This window comes from Rhinolophus sinicus, linkage group LG13 (assembly GCF_036562045.2).
Source record: "Rhinolophus sinicus isolate RSC01 linkage group LG13, ASM3656204v1, whole genome shotgun sequence".
In the NCBI taxonomy this organism is placed as follows: domain Eukaryota; kingdom Metazoa; phylum Chordata; class Mammalia; order Chiroptera; family Rhinolophidae; genus Rhinolophus; species Rhinolophus sinicus.
Genome location: NC_133762.1, coordinates 46,516,587 through 46,535,791, shown reverse-complemented (window position 1 = coordinate 46,535,791; position 19,205 = coordinate 46,516,587). Strand labels below are relative to the sequence as shown.

At 41.1% G+C, this 19,205-nt stretch overlaps 1 protein-coding gene and 1 long non-coding RNA gene across 10 annotated transcripts in view; one reads left to right on the top strand and one right to left on the bottom strand.

Moving 5' to 3' along the window:
- PLCB4 (phospholipase C beta 4) overlaps window positions 1-19,205 on the bottom strand; it is a 398,844-nt gene that overhangs the window by 231,264 nt on the left and 148,375 nt on the right. The gene's annotated exons all lie outside the window — the stretch shown is intronic.
- LOC109449031 (uncharacterized) lies at window positions 160-17,627 on the top strand. Its single transcript, XR_002137629.2, has 4 exons — window positions 160-246; window positions 628-723; window positions 16,852-17,032; window positions 17,138-17,627. It is a non-coding gene; the product is annotated as an uncharacterized LOC109449031 (long non-coding RNA).

Sequence of the window (19,205 nt, the reverse complement as noted above, 5' to 3'; positions counted from 1 at the left end):
CTCACTGGTTTCTCTTAAGGAGTTTTGGGGGGTGTGCAGGCGCTGTTACTGTTTTGCCATAAGATGAATAAAAGAATGATTGGCAGACTCATTCACCAATCCCTGCTTCACTCATAAGAAGAAATGCAAAGGAGGGGTGTGAATGGGCACAATAAACAGGAACCAGGGGAGACAGGCAACAGTATTTACCTGACCCATAAAATCCTTACTGGAATCAAAGAAATCGGAGAAGGCTTCCCCATTCGTGTGAGTAGTTCCTTTGTAGTTAGACAATAAAATTAATCTCACTGGAAAATTTTTCCTACCTATTTTTTATTTACTACTTGTTTTGCTCATATTTCAAAGAAAACTAAGCTTAACTATTTCTTCCACAGGTATTTTCTTTCATTCTATAACCTTAAGAAGGGTTATAGAGGAAGGAATGTAACTGATTCAGTGGGCTACATAATATTTTTGTGACTAAAATAATTCAATTCTTTGCTACCATGCAGAAGCACAATAACAAAGCGCTGCTGTGTACCACAGCCCATGACAGCAGACAACAAAAGTATATCCTAAGTGGCTATGGTTGTTGGACCGAACTCATATGTTTGTCTCCCCTCCCTTCCTCTCTCTTTTCTCCCATAGATTCCCCGGAGCCGCCAAATGAAGTGAAAGTAAAGAATAAAGAAGAGAACTGTTTGATAATTGAAGAGGACCAACAGTCCAGAGCAACATTAGAAGGTAGAGACTAAAAGGGAGGTAAAACTGTCTGAGGTCAGCGCAGGGAAACTTGCCGTCCAGAACACGGGAGGAGGGGGTGGCAGTGGGCATGGCTTGGCGCTGGCTGGTGCAGAGGACAGGAGGAAGAGTCAAGCTGGACAAAGCACGGGAGGTTTCTAAATAGTTACAGAAAGAGCAAAGGCTAAAAGACTGAGGGTATAAAGTTATTTATAATGGACTGTGTTGCAGAGAATGGAAGGAAAAACTGAACAGAAGGGGGGCAGAGGGAAACAGTATGGTTAAGGAAAACATGAGGCATGTTTAACAATCGCTACTGTGCATCCACTAAAAATCCAGTTTGTAATGAATATATAATGACATGGGAAAACTATCATGATATATGATGTGAAAAAACAACAGAGGAAATACTCTAATGTTTGACAATGTTAAAGTAAGAGGATTGTTTAGAGAAGAGGAAGTGAAAGAAAGTTCCAGGGAAGGACAGTGGACCAAACACTACTACCTACCACCTTACACGGAGCGGGAGGCAAGGCAGACTTTCAAATATTGAATAAGAAATAGAGGTTCAAGAACAGAGGCCACTGACGGAAGAACTATAGACGGTAATGTAATTATCAAAAAGCTAGGCTGTCATTTATGTGAGTTAAATTCATAATTGATTCAATAAGTCAATAATTAATGTCCAAAACTCATCAACTGGGTCCTGGAAGGAAGAGGATATACTTTAGGTTAGAGCAACAAGCAGGACAAGATTTCAAGACAGAAATGATTACAGTGACTGCCTCCAAAGAATTGGATGTGTGATCGTGCAGGAATTGATTCATTTCAGCACGTCTTTCTTCACTATTTTTTTTTTTACATATGCATACATTCCTCTTACTGAAAATATAACTAAAATGTTACACTTTCCATACTGAATTATTATTGAACATAAATGACCCAGCTGGCCATCCAGGGGCAGAAGAGGGCATTTTTAAAGATAAATTGGAAAGTCCCTCAAATACAACCTCACTGTCTTTGAGCACCATCATTTAGAGCACGGAACACTGCACTAAAAGCCTCAGTAATGAGACACTGCTGCCAATTTCCACTTTCCTTTTACGCCTTGGAAAATCAAGGAGGCAGCAACCATGCACAAGTATGGTGTTACCTACCCAGTGATATGGTCATCTGGAGAAAGGACTCGAACGGTAAGATCAGACTGGGACGTCAAAGGCTCTGCTGCCTCCAGAGCTCCCGCTCTGCACGGAAAGACAACTACACCCACATCGGAGGAGCTGTACCTCTAGGGTGTTGCATCCACCTCCTGCTGCACAGCACATGTGCCGTGGCCCATGTCCATCAACCCGGCAGTCCCTTACACTCTCAGCACCGGACCACTTCCAATGTTAGAAACCATCGTTGTAGGCCACAAACTATTTTCTGGTAGTGAAGTGACAGCAGAATGCCTTCACCATTGAATGTTAAGATAATGTATGCTGGTGCTACTTCCATAGGCTCCAAGTCCTTCCTGCAATATCCCCACCCCCAAACCCCCCAGCATCACCTTTCTAATACAGCCATTCTCACGCTGTCACCTGGACCACTCCAGGAACCTGCTTACTGCTGTGCAAGCTCATTGTTTCCTTTGTCTCAAACCTCCAGCCCCTGCTTCCAGCCTCCCAACCAACCCAATTGGCTCAACCCACAGGCTTTGAAATGACTATTCACACAGCACTGTTTCTTTCATCTATTCCGTTCCTTTCCTAATGAAAAATTTTCTTTGGCTCATCACTGCCCACAGTCGTGTGTCCCCAAGAGTATCCCAAGCAATATTAAGGCCCCCATTAGTTCTTATGAAAACACTAGAAAAAAAAAAAGGGAAAGGTTTCCATGGAAAAACAATTTGGAAAACACTGCATACCGTAACTCCCACTGGGAGATTCACTATCTACATTAGCATGCTTTGGGTTCTGGGAATCCCATGGTAAAGAAAAGTTTCTAGCTTTGTCAAATTCAACACTTCACTTCTGCACAAAAAATATATTAACACTACTTAAAATTCCTCTTTTGTTGAGCAACTTTGTCCACACTACTGGTTTGTGTTCTCAGGAGCTGTGGGCTAGCTAGTGTGGTGCTTCTCAATCAGGAGCGTGCGTAAGGACCACCGGCAGCACTTGGGAAAAACCCAGGCTACTGAGCCTCAGCCCCGAGATTCTGAGGCAGTAAACTGGGTGGGGCCCGAGATTCAGCATCTCTAACAAGCTCCGGGGATGCTGCTGGTCCCTCAACAATACCACGAGTAACAGGCTCCTGCAGGAGAAAAATCCAAACTCCTTAGCATGATATTCAGGACCCTTCTTATTTGAAGCAGACCCTCGTCACCCTCCTTTTCTCCCATAACTTCCCTCTGGTTATCTTAGGCTGCAGCCCAAGGAACTGCCTCCTTTTTCCTATATCCTTGTTGTCCTTTCTGGCCTCCATTCTCCCTCTGCCCAACCCTTCTATCTTCAAGATGACGGATGCTTAGCTGGCTTGTCTTTACCTTCTTTACATACTGTAGAACTTTCTATCCTGATTTGTAATTTTTTATTTGCATTGCTTAACTTTAACTGTAGTCTAGAAGCTGTGGGAAGGCATATTCTCTGTCTGACTTATGTTTGTAGATGACAATATCTGGAGGAAGGCTTTAGAAATAGGAAGGGCTCAATAAGTATTTGATGAGTAAATCTAACAAGAGCAGCTGATCTGAATTAGGGGAGATCCTTCTTAACCCTAAATTGCAAGCCAGATACGCAAACCTGTTCTGGTTAGTGAACTCTGCTAAACTCAAATTCAATTCAGTGAATATCTACGAAGCATGTTGGAGGGCTTAGAAATTAGGCTGCCCCGAATGGTTTCCCAGGTTGTGTACTGTACAACATGAGTGACTGCATATGGTGGCACAAATTAGGAATGTGACAAAATAATCCTTAACCACACAAAGCTAACAAAGGTTATGAGAGGTGTGTGTGTGTACAGACTACAGGTCATTTAAACACTCACACACACATACGTCTTGACCTGGGAAGTGGTTATATGGATGTATATGTACAAATCAAAAAATCTTAAACTATGATTTATGTATTTTTTCATATGTAAGTTATACTCCAGTAGATAAAAGACAGAGGGTAAATGTGAGGAAAAATAAAACATATAATTTAGAAAGACTATGTTTTAAAGTTCTTATTTTGTCTTTTTTCATTCATTGTCTCTTAAGACCTCAAGACTTGTGGGAAAGTGACCCATTATTCCACAATCTGTATTTTTGTGATACACCAAATATATCCTTCAGGAATTATTTAGGGAAGTTAGTAGAATAAAAACAACTATCACATAGATATCATGATGACATATGAGGGCAGATGCGTAACTAGAACAATCTGTATGCTATTGGGTAAATAGCACATATTTCAGTTGTTCTTTCCATGAAACACAGGATCTTGTTCTTTTGTTTCTTCCAGGCCAAGTTTTATTCAAAATCATACAACCTAAGCCACCTTTAGAGGAAAAAGCATCCAGCCATTGAGCTCTTATGACATTGTTAGTTTCCATAGAAACTTGTGTAGAATGCTCCCACTTGTCTGGACTAAGTGCCTCTCCCATCAATTCAAAATGAGTCCAGGAAAACCCTGCCTTGGTGTCTGACATCGCCCAGCCCTGCTCTGTCACAAAAGGACAGAAGAGCACTTAAGTCAGCATCTGTAACCTTTATCAGAAGAGCTGTCTCCATTACAGACACACGAAGGAAAGATTAAACACTGCCTTGTACCATCAGCCTAGGCTGTTCCCTGTAAGACTCTCGTAGAAAAGGTTCTTGAGATTTGTCTTTGGAAAAAAGAAAAAAAAAAAAAAAAAAACAACCAAAACCAAAAGCAAGAGAGAAAGCCTGGACACTAGAAAAGGAACTATGTGTCCTATCAATTCATATCATGACATAATTACTAGCAGCCTTTGAGGGTAATGTCATTCTTTATGCTGGAAGGTTATTCTTCCTTTCTCTGGGAGGGGAATAGCAGCAAAAATGTCAGGCCTTGGAAGAAAGCACAGATCTATAATAGGTCATTTAAATGTTCTTCGTTTTTTCCAGCATACCTGCTCACCATAACCAGGTTCTCCTAGGCAAATGTCAAAACCTAAAGAGAGAAAATGAATCTATGGAGTAAGAAGTCACAAGAGAGGTTACCCTTAAGGAAGGGACAGTGACTGAAGGGGTCATGAGGGGGGCTCCTGGGGTACTGGGAATACCCTGTCTTTTTCAGGTTACCTGGATGCATTCACTTTATTAAAATCCAATGAACTGTACACTTACGATGTGTGTACTTTCACAGTATGTTCGTTATCTTGTAATAAAGAGATGTTATAAACAAATAAATAATAGACCAACGAAGGTATCTAGACAACGGAGATTTTTGGCCTGGAATAGATAAAGGCGATCAGAGCCTGCTAAATTTCCTGCTGAACTAAACCGGAAAGGTAAGTTAATAAGATCCAGACCACTAGTGAAAGAGGCCAAAAACAGTGACTGTGCAGTCTAAATTACATTAATTCTTCTTCAATAAAAGTGTGTCCATGAAGTGCGTCTAGCTCGAGCCTTTCTTACCCACTGAATGACGTAAACCAACTGGTGTTTGTCGGAGGCATTCGTGGGCTTATATGCCCAATAACCTGCCTCTTCATCTGGGAACCTTGCCAGCCAAGGCTGACTGCTACTGTGTAAACCCCAGGCTCAATGTTTGGCCATTCATTATCTTCCCAGGGATTTTTGAAAAGAGAACTGGGAAAGTGGTCTGTCTTTTTGGATGCCTGAGGCTATAATTGTATAGTTTGTTGGCCACTGGAAGTCATGTTTCCATTAAAGAAATGTCTCTCTTACAGAAATAGAGTTGGTTTATATCAAGGGGTCTTAGACACTATTATATAATTTTCTGTAAAATATGGATTAATACATTTTAACATTTATGGCCTAATAGAAGCAAAGGTCGAGGTTAAGACCCTGAACTTTTTAACCTCAAATGGTATCTTTGTCCACCCAGCTTCTGTCACCCTTGTACATGGACATTTGCTTGACCTTGAAATCACCAGCCACTGTACTCCCTTTAAAAACATGTGCAAGCATCCATTCCCTGCCTAACCATTCATTACCTTCTCTACTATTATAACACCAAGTCCAACAATTCCCAGTCTCTCTGAGACCTACCATTCATTGACTCTACCACAAATCTCCATGGATCATTCAAAGATTGTCCAATAATCCTTCTTTAGTATTTTTACTCTTCTCTCTAAAATGATTATTTCATATGGTGTCTTTAAACCTCTGGCCTCCCCTCCCCGTACGCCTTTTCAATGATAATATTGTCTCTAATCCAACGTCTTAAAAGTGTCAACATAAACAGACTTCAGTCCTCACTTGTCTCTCTCTTTCTCTCTCTCTCTCCAATTAGAAATCTCCTCTCTTGTCCAAGTTCTCAGTGAACTCCATATTGTGAAATTTGAGGGTCATTTTTCTGTCCCCATCAACCTTCTTAACAGTTTTGGCCCAGTTAACAACTCTCCTCTTGTTGACACATTCTCTTCTCTTGGTGACAGCAATTCCCCACTCTCCTAGTTTTTCTTGAGCTCACCAGCCATTTGCCCTCAGTCATGTCCTCTTTTGCGAGCTTAACCTCTACATGTTGGAATGACCTGGGGCTCTTCTCTGTGCATTCTCTCTTCCTAGGTGATCTCCGATGGTCCCAAATCTCTAAATGCCATCTCTATTCCCATCATTCACTTTTCTATCCCTAGCTCTCATATATCCAACAGCTCCAGATTTATGTATCCAACTTCTTACTTGATATTAACACTTGAATATTTACTAAGCATATAGTAATGCTATACTTTAAAATTTTAAAGTTTAAAGCCGAACACTTGAGTTTTAAAAATCTATGTTTTTTCTTTAGTCTTTCCCACATCAGTCAATTTCTCACCCATGGTTCAATACGGCACCCTTAGGAGTCATCTCCAACGCCTCCCTGACCTTCCTGTTCACTGTACATATCCATATTCATCAGCTGCTGGCATGGTTTCCAAGTCTGCCGACTTCTCTCTATCACCACCGCTGGCACCAAGGTCAAAGGCACCATAGTCTTTTTTTCTTGGGTTGATCCAATAACAACCTCCTAACCGGCTTATCGTTCCCAAGCTTGTTTCCATCGCCACACCCTCAATTCATTCTCACTCCCAGAAGTGATTTTCTAAAATATAAATTAGACCATGTTATCAATGACTTCCCATTCCTTTAAAAAAAATAGAAATATCAAAAATAAAAATCTCCGGAGAGGAGTGGTTGATGAGGGTGAAAGGGATCCAATATATGGTGATGGAAAGAAGAACTGACTCTGAGCGGTGAACAATGTGATATATAGATGATGTATCACAGAATTGTACACCAGAAACCTATGTAACTTTACTAACCATTGTCACCCCAATAAACTTTAACTAAAAAATTAATTAATTAAGTTAATTAATTAATTAATAAAATAAAGATCTCCTTTCTAAGATCTAAAGGGAATCACACCATCTGGCTGCTGCCCACCTCTCTGACTTCATCTACCATTTGCTCCCCATTGGCTGCTGTTATCTGAATATACCAAGTTCATCTCTACCTTAGAACATTTGCACTTACTGCTCCATCTGTCTTGAAAGTTCAGCCCCTCCTTCTTCACATGGCTGGCTCTTTTTTATCATTTGAGTCTCAGCTCAAATGCCATTTTCTTAGTACAACCTTCCTGATTATAAATTCAAATGAATCACCTACCCTACCCCAGTCAGCCTCTATCATATGATCTCATTTTATTCCCTTAATGCTATCACTACATGAAATTATCTTGTTCTTTCATTTGTTTACTTTTCTATTATCTATCTCCTCCTACTAGAAAGTGTTACTCTATAAGATTGGGGATATATCTTGTTCACTGCTTGCTTGCAAGTTCTTAGAACAAGCCTAGCACATGGCAGACACTTGAAAAACATTTGCTTAACGAATGAATAAATCACAGAAAATACAAAAAAAAAAAAAAAGCCATTTAGAAAACACTAATGAAGAGGGAACTGTAAAAATTTGGGGGGTTCACCATCATTTAATACTTAAACTTTAAAAAGATAAAATCTGAAACTCATTTCTGAATTATCAAAACAAAATTAAAATGAGACACATTTTAGTCACTCCAAGCTGACTATATTTTGGCTAAAAAGCCAACCAAAATCTGCTTCCGTTTTAGCATCACCAGACTTTGACAATAGAAATCACTGTCTCTGGCACTCTGGGGCAGGAATAACATCTGAGAATTAATAAACCCTTTGATGCTAAAAGAAAAGAAGTTGCTGTTACTAAGTTATATCCAGTATTGAATCCAAATCAACATATGACAAACATATTTTTCTCTCAGTTTTATCTTTTAAACAATCAGAGAGTGAGCAGATCTAAAAGGACTTTAGCAGCAGGTTCTACATGATTAGACACATCCAAATAATTGTGACACTGTTTTTCTCTTGTCTGATTTACTTTTGTCCCCTCTATACCTTGTATTGTATACATAAAAAAAAACAAAAAAACAAAAAAAACATACCCACTTTTAAGACACTTTGGTGTTCATCAAAGAATAAGATTTGTTTGATGTGAATATATCATTTATGAACAATAAACCTGATCTTTACTCTTTTGAACTGCATTGGACATCGAAAATGACCTACTTACGAACTTTACCCAGCTGGAGCTACCATAGTTCAACAATATAAGTAAAGTTTCTGCACTTCTGTTAAAGAATTTTAAAAATTTGGTTTTCATTAAAAAGATGTTGGCTTAGTCACATGAGCCAGGTCTAAATATGATGAGACTCTAAATGGTTCATTTGCTTGTTCTTGCCCACTGTTTCTAACAATGGGCAATTTTGAGACAAATAAGTCTACCAAATAAGCCTAGTCTAACGGTAGCTTCTAGAAAGCTTTAATCTTTTCAAACCTATATGCTCCTGTGATAATCATCAAAATTTTACAATGCCCTCATGTAATGTCTGTTTGATGAGAAACACGGGCAATTCCCCACAAATTGCCAAATGTATTGAGGTATATGTCATAGATAATAAAATGCACCCATGTAACTAGCATCACAATCAAGATATTAGAGTCTTTGCCATCAACACAAAAGTTCCTTCAGGCCCCTTTGCCAGCTCCACCCCACAGGCATGCCAGCCTCAAGCAAACACTGACCTGGTCTCTGTCACTACAGATTACATTTGCTGTTCTAGAACATCCTATACATGAAATAACACAGCAGGTTCCCTTTTATGTATCCCTTCTTTCACACAGCAGAATGTTTGTGAGGTTCACCCAAGTTGTTGTTTGTACTAGTAATTTATCCCTTTTCTATTACGAAGCAGTCTCTGTGGCATGCATATAGCATCACGTGCTTATCCATCACCTGTTGGTAGACATTTGGTTGTTTCCAGTTTTTTCTATAAAGACCAAAGCTACTATAAACATTCCTTTATAAGTCTTTGTGTGGACAAAAGGTTTCATTCTCTGAGGAAAAAACACCTAGGAGTGAAATTGCTGGAGTCATATGGCAAGTGTATGTTTAACTTGACAAGAATCTGCTGAACCGTTCTTCTAGGTAAAGGTACTAAAACAATAGGTTTATTTTTGCTTTTCAAATATGAAACTTTAATATTGAAAATTTTAGACTCTACACACCAGTTTCTGTTCTCTGCCCCAGAAGATGGTAACAGGGTCTTCTCCTTGTCCATGGAAATTCAGTGCATGGGGAGCATTACCACTGTGAGGCCAAAGAGCAGCTGCTAGACAGTGTTTTTAAATATGAAATGCTGAATTAATTCGAGGGAGATTTAACTTAAAGCGCCACATGGAGACTAGTATATCTAGTGAGAGGAAGGTAACTCTCTTCTAAGAGGGTTTATGTGAAGCACGTTCTCCCATAGAAGGGGTTATAGTGGGATTTTCTCAGCAGCCTCTCTACGCAAGATCCCAGAGGTTCTGTTCTTCTGTTACCGCTTTCATGAGGCTTGTTCCCATGCAATAATAGCTGGAGGTTTCTATTAGGATACTTTATTTCCAGAGGTTACATTCAGGGAGGAAACGGAGCTCTCACTCAGTGTTCTCTAGACTACGATTTTCCCGATGAGCTAGCTGGCTAAACCAAGCCATGCAGGAAACTTAGACACCACAGTTGAACTCAACGTTCTAAGTAAACTATTCATTCCAATTTAGGAAAAGAGACCCACCACTCGTAAATAAATGGACGGGTAATTCCTTTCCAGATTGTTATTTTCTGATTCATGAGTATAGGCAAAGTCTGTTACAAATATAAAATATAATAGGCCAGAGAACTCTGCAGTCACATAATCCTTGTCTCAAACCATTGACCTGAAAGGGTCTACAGTATTTCCCCACCTCTTGATCTGGGATGGCCTGTGACTTTACTGAATAGCATGGCAAAAATGATGGTGTGCTCTTTCTCTCTCTCTCTCTCTCTCTCTCTCTCTCTCTCTCTCTGCCACGTGACCAAATTCAAACTAGCTTGCTGGAAGTCTGGCCCGCTGGAGGAGAAATGAGCCATGCCCGCTCAGGCCATCCTAGGTGAGACAGTCCTAAGTGTACCCAGCAGTTGGCCAGAGACACACAAGTAAGCCCAATGGAGATCATCAGGACTTCCCAGCCAAGGCCAGCCCATTGCCAACCCATGAAACTGTGAGCGAAATAACTGCTGTTGTTTTAAGCCACTCCATTTTTGGGATAGTGCGTTATGCAGCAACAGTTATCTGATACAGCTGGGGAAATAGTTCCTTTCCCATCAGGAACACATGGATTCCTCTCCTACAACTCTTCCTTATTCCTTGTGGCTCTGATCTTCGATCCACTTATCTGGTTTATCTGCTCCTTTATCTACACTCTTCTTTGCCACCCTGCTGCCTGTTCTCAGCTGAACTGTGTCTCCCCAAAAATGTATCTGTTGAAGCTTTAACCTCCAGTACTTCAGAATGTGATTGTTATTTGGACATAGGGTCTTTAAAGATGTGATTAAATTAGAATGAGGGTCTTAGTGGGGGCCCCTCATCCAATTTGACTGGTATCCTTATAAGAGGAGTGTGGGGACAGAGCCAGGATTGCAGTTTCCAGGCTCTCGGCCTCACATGGAAAGGTGCTAACTCAGGTAGTAAATGGCCATCAACTGTGATTGGATGGCCATCAGCATGACTAGTTGGCCGTCAGCTGTAACCAGTGAGCGATTGGTCACTAACATAACTGCCGTGGCTACACTAGCAGCCGATTGTGGCTGGCAAGTGTGGATTGCAGTTAGCATGGCGGGTTGCAGCTAGCAAGTGAGGGTGCTTGGCAGAGAAGCGGACAGCAGGCTGCGGATTGTGTGGCTCCTGCTCCCTGTGTCTCCAACCCAGCCGCCAGAGAGAATATAGTGGTATGACTCCCCTACCTATGGCTCCATGGATGTTCCTTTTTGGCCTCACCATGTCCTGTGTTCTTATGTGGGGAGCAGGACCAGCGACCCCGCCTGATGACACCCTGCATGACAAGAGAAAATTTGGACACACAGATAGATACTAGGGATGTGTATGCATAACGAAAAGACCTTATGAGGATATAGAGAGAAAGTGGCCATCCGTAAGCCAACAAGAAAGGCCAGAGGCAAAACTGTAAGACCAGGGATATGTCTTGTTCACTGCTTTCTTCCAAGTGCTTAGAACAATGCCTGGTACATGCTAGACACTATCCATATAACACCTTGACCTCGGCCTTCCAGCCTCCAGAACTGTGAGAAAATACATTTCTGTTGTTTAAGCCACAAAGTCCATGATATTTTGTTATGGTAGTTCTAGATGACTAACATACTGCCTGTGAAAAATAACTGCGATACGTTTCCTAGCGTTTCTCCTTGATAATAACTTTAATCATTCTTTTCTTAAGTCTTCAGAAATAGTTTTAAACACAAAGAATTCATATTGTAAGAAATTTTTTTATGTAGTAAAGATACCAAGTAAAGTGAAAAATAGGCTCAACTCTTTGCGGGGGTGGATATAAAATAAAATAAGGAGGTGAAATGTCTCCCTCCAATGCCATCCTGAGAGGGAACCCTGTTAACATTTGGCATGTCTTCTTGCAGTGGGTGCTTTAGTTCTTGGCTTTCCCCACTGCAGGGTAAACTCCCTGAAAGGCAGTGAGCCCATACAGGGGATAAAAGCCCCTTCAGTGGTTGCACAACATCCTAAAAATCATTCCTTTGTTTGCAGAATTTCTGAGTCTACTTTAGTGGCTGAAAATGACAGGTAGTTACCGTCACAACTGATTTGAAAGCACAGATCAAAGTAGAGGAGTTTCTTGTTGTACCTGTTTAATGAGATTTTACTGTTGCTCATGCTTCCACTCCCACTGGGAAATAATGTGTCACAGTGGGTATATTAGACAGCAGGTTGTTGTCTACATTTCCCCTAGAAATCCTGGCAAAGGGCTACTCTATGGAGCAACCTTTAAGAACCATCCTTTGATATATTTATTAAAAATAATGGTTCCTTTGATTGTGTCAGGCACCATCTAAGAGCATGGTGTTTGTGTTGGTGTTATTGGTGGTTTTTTGTTTGTTTCATCAGATGAGAACTGTATCCTTACAGCCATGCTCTGAGCTCCTACCAAATCCTGAAGACCAAGATAATCTGACCGAAGTCAGAGATGAGTTCTGGCTGGTCTCGGAGTCAGGCCTGGTGATATCTGTTGCCCCTTGAGAATCTGCTTCTCGGAGTTCTCTCAGGCAAGAGCTCCCACCAGGCCCTCTGCCCAGGGTGGACTGCACTTCCAGAAGCTCCAGTACAGCCTTTTCAGTGTATGAAGGCCTCAGGAGCCCTAGTCTATGTCCCCCCCTCCCCCAAACTTTTCCTCACCTAGTTGGGACAGTAAGGAAAGCCTCTGTCTCACCTGCTGTCACACGGGGTGTCAGGCGGAGTCTCTGGTCCTGCTCCCCACATAAGAACGCAGGACATGGTGAGGCCAAAAAGGAACACCCACGGAGCCACAGATAGGGGAGTCATACCACTATCGTCTCGCTGGCGGCTGGGTTGGAGACACAGGAAGCAGGAGCCACACTGTCCGCAACCTGCCATATGCATCTCTGTCTGCCAACCAACCAACCCCACTTGCTAGCTGCAATCTGCCCTGCTAACGGCAATCTGCTCTTGCTAGCTCAGCCACCATCTTCTTGCTAGCCCCCACTTGCCGCTAGTGTAGCCACAGCAGTTATATTAGTGGCCAATGGCTCACTGGTTATAGCTGACGGCCAACTAGCCACAGCCGATGGCCATCCAATCACAGTTGAGGGCCATTTACTACCTGAGCCAGCACCTTTCCATGTGAGGCCGAGAGCCTGGAAACTGCACTGCTGGCTCTGTCCCCACACCTGCATACAAAGAAGCATCTTTTGGGAGGCCCTGTAGCAGCCCAGAAGTTACCTCCTACATACTTGGAGATGGCCCTCGGTCTTCTGACCTAACCAGTTTCTTGCTACCTTGTTTAATCTGTCTTAATCCAAGTAATTCTCCTCATGCAGTTCTTTTGGCTTTTCACTCACTGCTCAAGTGTTTAATACAAATAAACACACACACACACACACACACACACACACACACACACACACACAGCTGCTTCTAACTCTATTCTAATGACGGTCAGGAGGGAAACACATAGGTTTCTTTTTCACTATCCAAGTGTCTAGGGGTTAAAGCCGCTTTCTCTTGCCTGCCAGGAGCAATCTTTCAGTTCCTACTGTGTTTGCCGAAAATAAGACCTAACTGGAAAATAAGCCCTAGCATGATTTTTCAGGATGACATCCCCTGAACATAAGCCCTAATGAGTCTTTTGGAGCAAAAATTAATGTAAGACCGAGTCTTATTTTCTGGGAAACACGGTATTAGATGAGGACTTTAAGGGTCATCTGCAAATACTTAAAGAGCTCACATATAAGAGTTATTTCCAAAAGGAAAATCCCATATAGTCCTGCTACTCTCAAAGGAACGGAACAGGGGTTGAACACACCGGAAACAAATGTGAGTCATCCCAGCAGCTGAGCCCGGCAAAATTACCTGCCTTCCTCCTCGCTCTGTCTCACCACCTTCTGGCTTCTTCCTGATTTTGATGCCTATGTCACAGCTTTCCTTTATACAAGAGAGGATTTTTTAAAAAATTATTTACATAATTGAAGTTGATGACTAACACAACTGAATATATGCGTAAACTAGAGAATACCATCTAGTTATCACAGCAAACAGGAAGGTCAGACATATGCTCCCTTCTGAAAGGCTCCCTGGAATTCTAACAAGGAGCTTGCACCCGACAGCCAGTGCATGGTTTTGCTTTGCATACCACCAACACAGTTCTCATCAAGATTCCTAGGCATGACCTTTCGTAAGGAAAGGATTCTAGTGTGACTGTAAGAATCCCCATGCAACTACATGACTATTTCCTGGGTTGCTGCTTCCTGCTGAGGTGAAACACCACAGTTCAGGAATCACTCCAGGACAAAAAGAAAATAAAAGCAAAAAGGGGAGCCCTGAATAGCCAAAATAAGATTGGAAAAGAAGAGCAAAGTTGAAAGTCTCGTATTTCATGGTTGCAAAACTTACTACAGAGACACAGGAATCCAAACAATGTGGTACTGGCGTAAGGATAGGTATACAGAGCATGGGACAGAATTGAGTCAAGAAACAAACTCATACGTCATGGCCAATTGATTGACAAGGATGCCCAGATCATTCGATGTGGGAAAAAACAGTTTCTTTAACAAATGGTGCTGGGACAACCGGATATCCACATGCAAAAAGAATGAAGTTGGACCCCTACTTCACACCATATTCAAAAATTAACTCAAAATGGATCAATGACATAAATATAAGAGCTTAAAACCACAAAAATCTTAGAATAAAGCAGGTAGATCTTCATAACCTTGGGTTTGGCAATGGATTCTTATATATGACAATGAAAGCAAAAGCCATGACAACAAAAACATAAAGTCAATGTCATCAAAGTTAAAAACTGTTGTGCATCAAAACATTATTGAGAAAATGGAAAAGTCAACCTCCAGAACGAGAGAGAGTATCTGCAAGTCATATCTCTGCGAAGGATCAAGTGTCCAGAATATATAAATAACTTTTACAATTTAACAACAAAAAAGCAATCAACCCACTTAAAAATTGATAAAGGACTTGAATAGATATTTCACCAAAGAAGATATACAAATGGCCAACAACCACATGAAAAGATGCTCAGCGTCATTAGTCATTAGGGAACGCAAATCAAAGCCACATGTGGTATCATTTCACAACAATTAGGATGGCTACAATAAAAAGAAAAGGAAAAAAAGTGTTGGCAGGAATGCGGAGAAATTGGAACTTGCGTACATTGCTGGTGGGAATGAAAGCTGGTGCAGCTACTATGGAAAACAGTTTTGTAATTCCTCAGAAAAGTTAAACACAGAATTACTATATGACCCAGCAACTTATTCCTAGGTATATACCCAAAACAACTGAAAAGAAGGACTCAAATACATGTATACATGTGTTCACAGAAGCACCATTTACAACAGCCAAAAGATGAAAACAGCCCAAACGTCCATTAATAGATGATGGATGAACAAACTGTGGTATATACATACAATGGACATTATTATTCAGCTATAAAAAGAAATGGAAATACTGAAACATGCTATAACATGGATGAATCTTAAAAACATTATGCCTGGCGAAAGAAGCCAGACACAAAAGGTCACATATTGTATGACTCCATTGATATGAAATATCCAGAATAGGTAAATTCATACCGTCAGACAGCAGAGTGGTGGTTGCCAGTGGTTGGGAATGGGGAAAGTGGGGAGCAGCTGAAATGGATATGAAGTTTTCTTTGAGGCTGATGAAAATATTTTGGAACGAGATAGACGCAGTAATTGCACAAGACTGTGAATGTACTAAATGACACTGGATTCTTCATTTTACAATGGTTATTCTTAGTATGTGAATTTCACTTCAATTTTCTTTTTCTTTAAAAAGGCAGAAGGAATTTAAAAAGACGTATCAGGCAAAGCAGCCCAGGTTTTTAAACAGGACTGGAGGCCCTGGGAATGGCAGAAATGAGCAGTGGTGCTGGCGAATACAGTTGGAGGGAAGTAGAAATATTGTGAACACGTAAAATAGAAGGTGGTTCAATATAGCGATGGTCTTCCTAACAGCAGAGCAGCATCTGTAGGCAGTCTGGAATCCTCAGAAATGTCACTTGGTAAAGTCCTACAGGGAAGAGCACCATTAGGTAGGAGAAGGTCCTTCAACTAAGGACCATGTGATACCTAGAGCCCCTCAATGCTAGTCCTTTGCAGACCATTTTATTGCTTTACATTTGTACAGAAGAAAGAGCAGAAGGCTACAGAGAAGGAGAAAGAGGCAATTTAACTAGAAATTAGTTCTGAGCCTCATGAACATTCGTGGGAAAGGAAAATGGGAATGAACATACTGAGTACTTCCAAGACCAGTCCTATATATGCACCATCTCCTTGTAAATACTTCCCAAAACTGATGAAACAGGTGATCCTGTGCCCATTTTCCAGATGGGAAAACCAAGGCCCCAGGCTTCACAGCTCACATGCCTCCTACCATGCCATAATGCATCCAGCCAGGCGAGCAATTATAAAAGTCACTGGGAGCATCATCTAGTTTTTCACTAAACTTCTAATTGCTTGAGGGAAGGGTTTGACTTTATTTTTCTATCAGCTCAACAAGGTCTCTTCAACATACGTATCTCCAATGAGAAAATATCCAAATTCTACACTTCTGTATTATTATTCGAGGAGTATAAAAACACTACAGTTGCATCAGTTTCTTGCTGCTTATTTTTTATGAGTATGACCTTCTCCCAGCTACCTGCACGCTCTCTGGAAAACCACACATTCTCCAGCCATATGGGAAGGGTCAGTGGATCATCTCAGCACTTTTCACCCGCAGAGCCACTAGGGTCCTCTTCAAACTGCTCTCTTGCTGCTTTTGTGACACTTGATTCCCTCCACAGGCCACAAAATATGGCAAGGAATAAAGCAGCTGATCTACGAGGTGGTTATGGCTCAAGGTCATTGGCTGGTTCCTCTCCAGGGAGGGATAATTTTAGTTCTCAGGCCTCAGCAAGCTGCCCTTCCCCACTTGAGGACAGCAAAGACAAGATACCTGCTCCTCTTTTCATCTCAGAAAAATAGGTAAGGACTTTTCAAATGCAACAATTTCCAGGGGCTTGCAACATTTTATTGATAAATGCAAAATAAAGAGCTAACTTGAATTTATTTTTTTCTTGCCTCTTACAGAAACAAACCACACAAAGCAAATATTTCCATGGCTGGGTGAAAAAGTCCATATTTCAGGTCTGGAAAAGACTCAGGATACCCAATTCAATCAAAATGGGAGAGTAGGAAACATGTGGGGACAAGAAATTCTGTCTTTGGAGTAAGAAGCTCTTACTGTCGCAACCACCAGGTTCTTTAGGAGATGACACATAAAGCTATTTTTCACTATCACAATGACTTCACCAGTAGCACACTCACAAGGGCCATGTAAAAAGCCCAAAGAATCTAAGAAATATAAGGGCAAGAACTAAAACATTCTATACGGGGCTGTTAGACCTTTTCTGGTTTCTTTAAATCTTTTGGGAAACAAGTGGGAAACAAACATCACTAACACAAACTAAGAGTTTGTGTTGAAACTTTTTTTTGAACTGAAAGAAAGCACAAGCCTTAAAAATCTGCTGACATTTTCTTCTGAAATGTACCCAACTATAATTTTATGGTGAATGTTTTTCTTCTGTAACATGTCATTTTAAAAATAAAGTTGAAAGATTTTTGTTTTATAGTGAACAACCTAATTCCCACCACCTAGCTTTTCTGAATATCTAGCCCTTTTGCTATTCCTCTATCTGTTCCACAGCTCTTTTTTAAACACATATTTCACAGTAAATTAGTTGCAGAATTCAATACACTTCACCTCTAAACTCGTATGCTGCTGGCATTTTCATTTGTTCTAGTTGAAGGTTGTGACAGTGAAAGAGAAAGGAGGAAAAGGAAAGTAAGTGAAAGCTCATTATGCACCTAGGTTCAGTGCCCAAGCTGAGGTCAAGATGAGACTCTGGCAAAGGATGGACTCTTCTTGTAACCACCAGGAAGAAGAGGATTTGGCAGAACGCCGCCTTAGCCGTTGTTAGGAAAGTTATCACTCAAAAGTCATGGTGTTGGCCCCATAGCCTTCCTCCCTCCTCCTTGGGAAAAGAAACCCAGTTGGCCTTGGAGACCAAGAAGGAGAGCAACAGAGGACCACCCTAGAAATGGAAAGATTGTGAGAAAAAACTCACAGTTGGCCAAGGTGGAGAATTCACTCTTTTGAAGAGGACACCTTTGGGTGTTAACGCTATTACCTTTCGGTAAGAGGAGTAAAGGGCTAGAAAATGCTTCCTTTCTTTTGTTTTTGTTCTTTTTCTTTCTCATCTCTCAATTCCTCCACAAGTCAAGAAAGGGAGAACATTTGAGGCGTGGGTGTGCTCACCACTTGAGAATGCCTCTAATATTAAAGACTAAGTGAAGACAATGAAAAACTGGGTGGAAAGCCAGGGCTGGCCATTCATAGCCTAAGCAGAAGAACTTAGATTTTCTTTAAGGGCTGTGCAGCTTACCAGATAAGGCAAGAAGAGAGAACCATTGTACACAAGTGTGTCTAGGAGAGAATGGTGTGTTCATGCTAGGGCATTCTCACAGCAAGGCTAAAGGGGGCAAGATGGGTGTAGCAGTGGCATTGGAGAGGGTCCCTGTGGCAGATTATTTCCAACATCCTTTTCATATAACATGACTTTTAATACTCCTTCTACTGAGAGGTGGGCTTTTAAGTTTCCTCCCCTTGAAACGGGGCAGCTTGCGCCTTACCTACGTGACTCATTCCATGTTTTCCCAAAAATAAGACCTAACTGGAAAATAAGCCCTAGCATGATTTTAATGCGTCTTTTGGAGCAAAAGTTCATACAAGACCTGGTCTTATTTTCGGGGAAATACGCGCGTTTCCCCGAAAATAAGACCCAACCAGAAAATAAGCCCTAGCATGATTTTAATGTGTCTTTTAGCACAAAACTCAATATAACACCCGGTCTTATTTTCAGGGAAACATGGTACAGTTTTTTCTATTGCCTAAGACGCCCTCCTTTCTTCTTTAAAATCTTTCTACATTCTACACTTCATTCAAGACTGACTTTCTTCCAAAAAGTAACCCTAGAATTCTGCTCTTCGAAAAGTTATCAGTGACATCTTAGCTGCCAAACTCAAACATTTAAATCATCATAATTCATGCCAACAGGGTATTACGTTCAGTAATGGCTCATCAAGGACAGACCAGCTC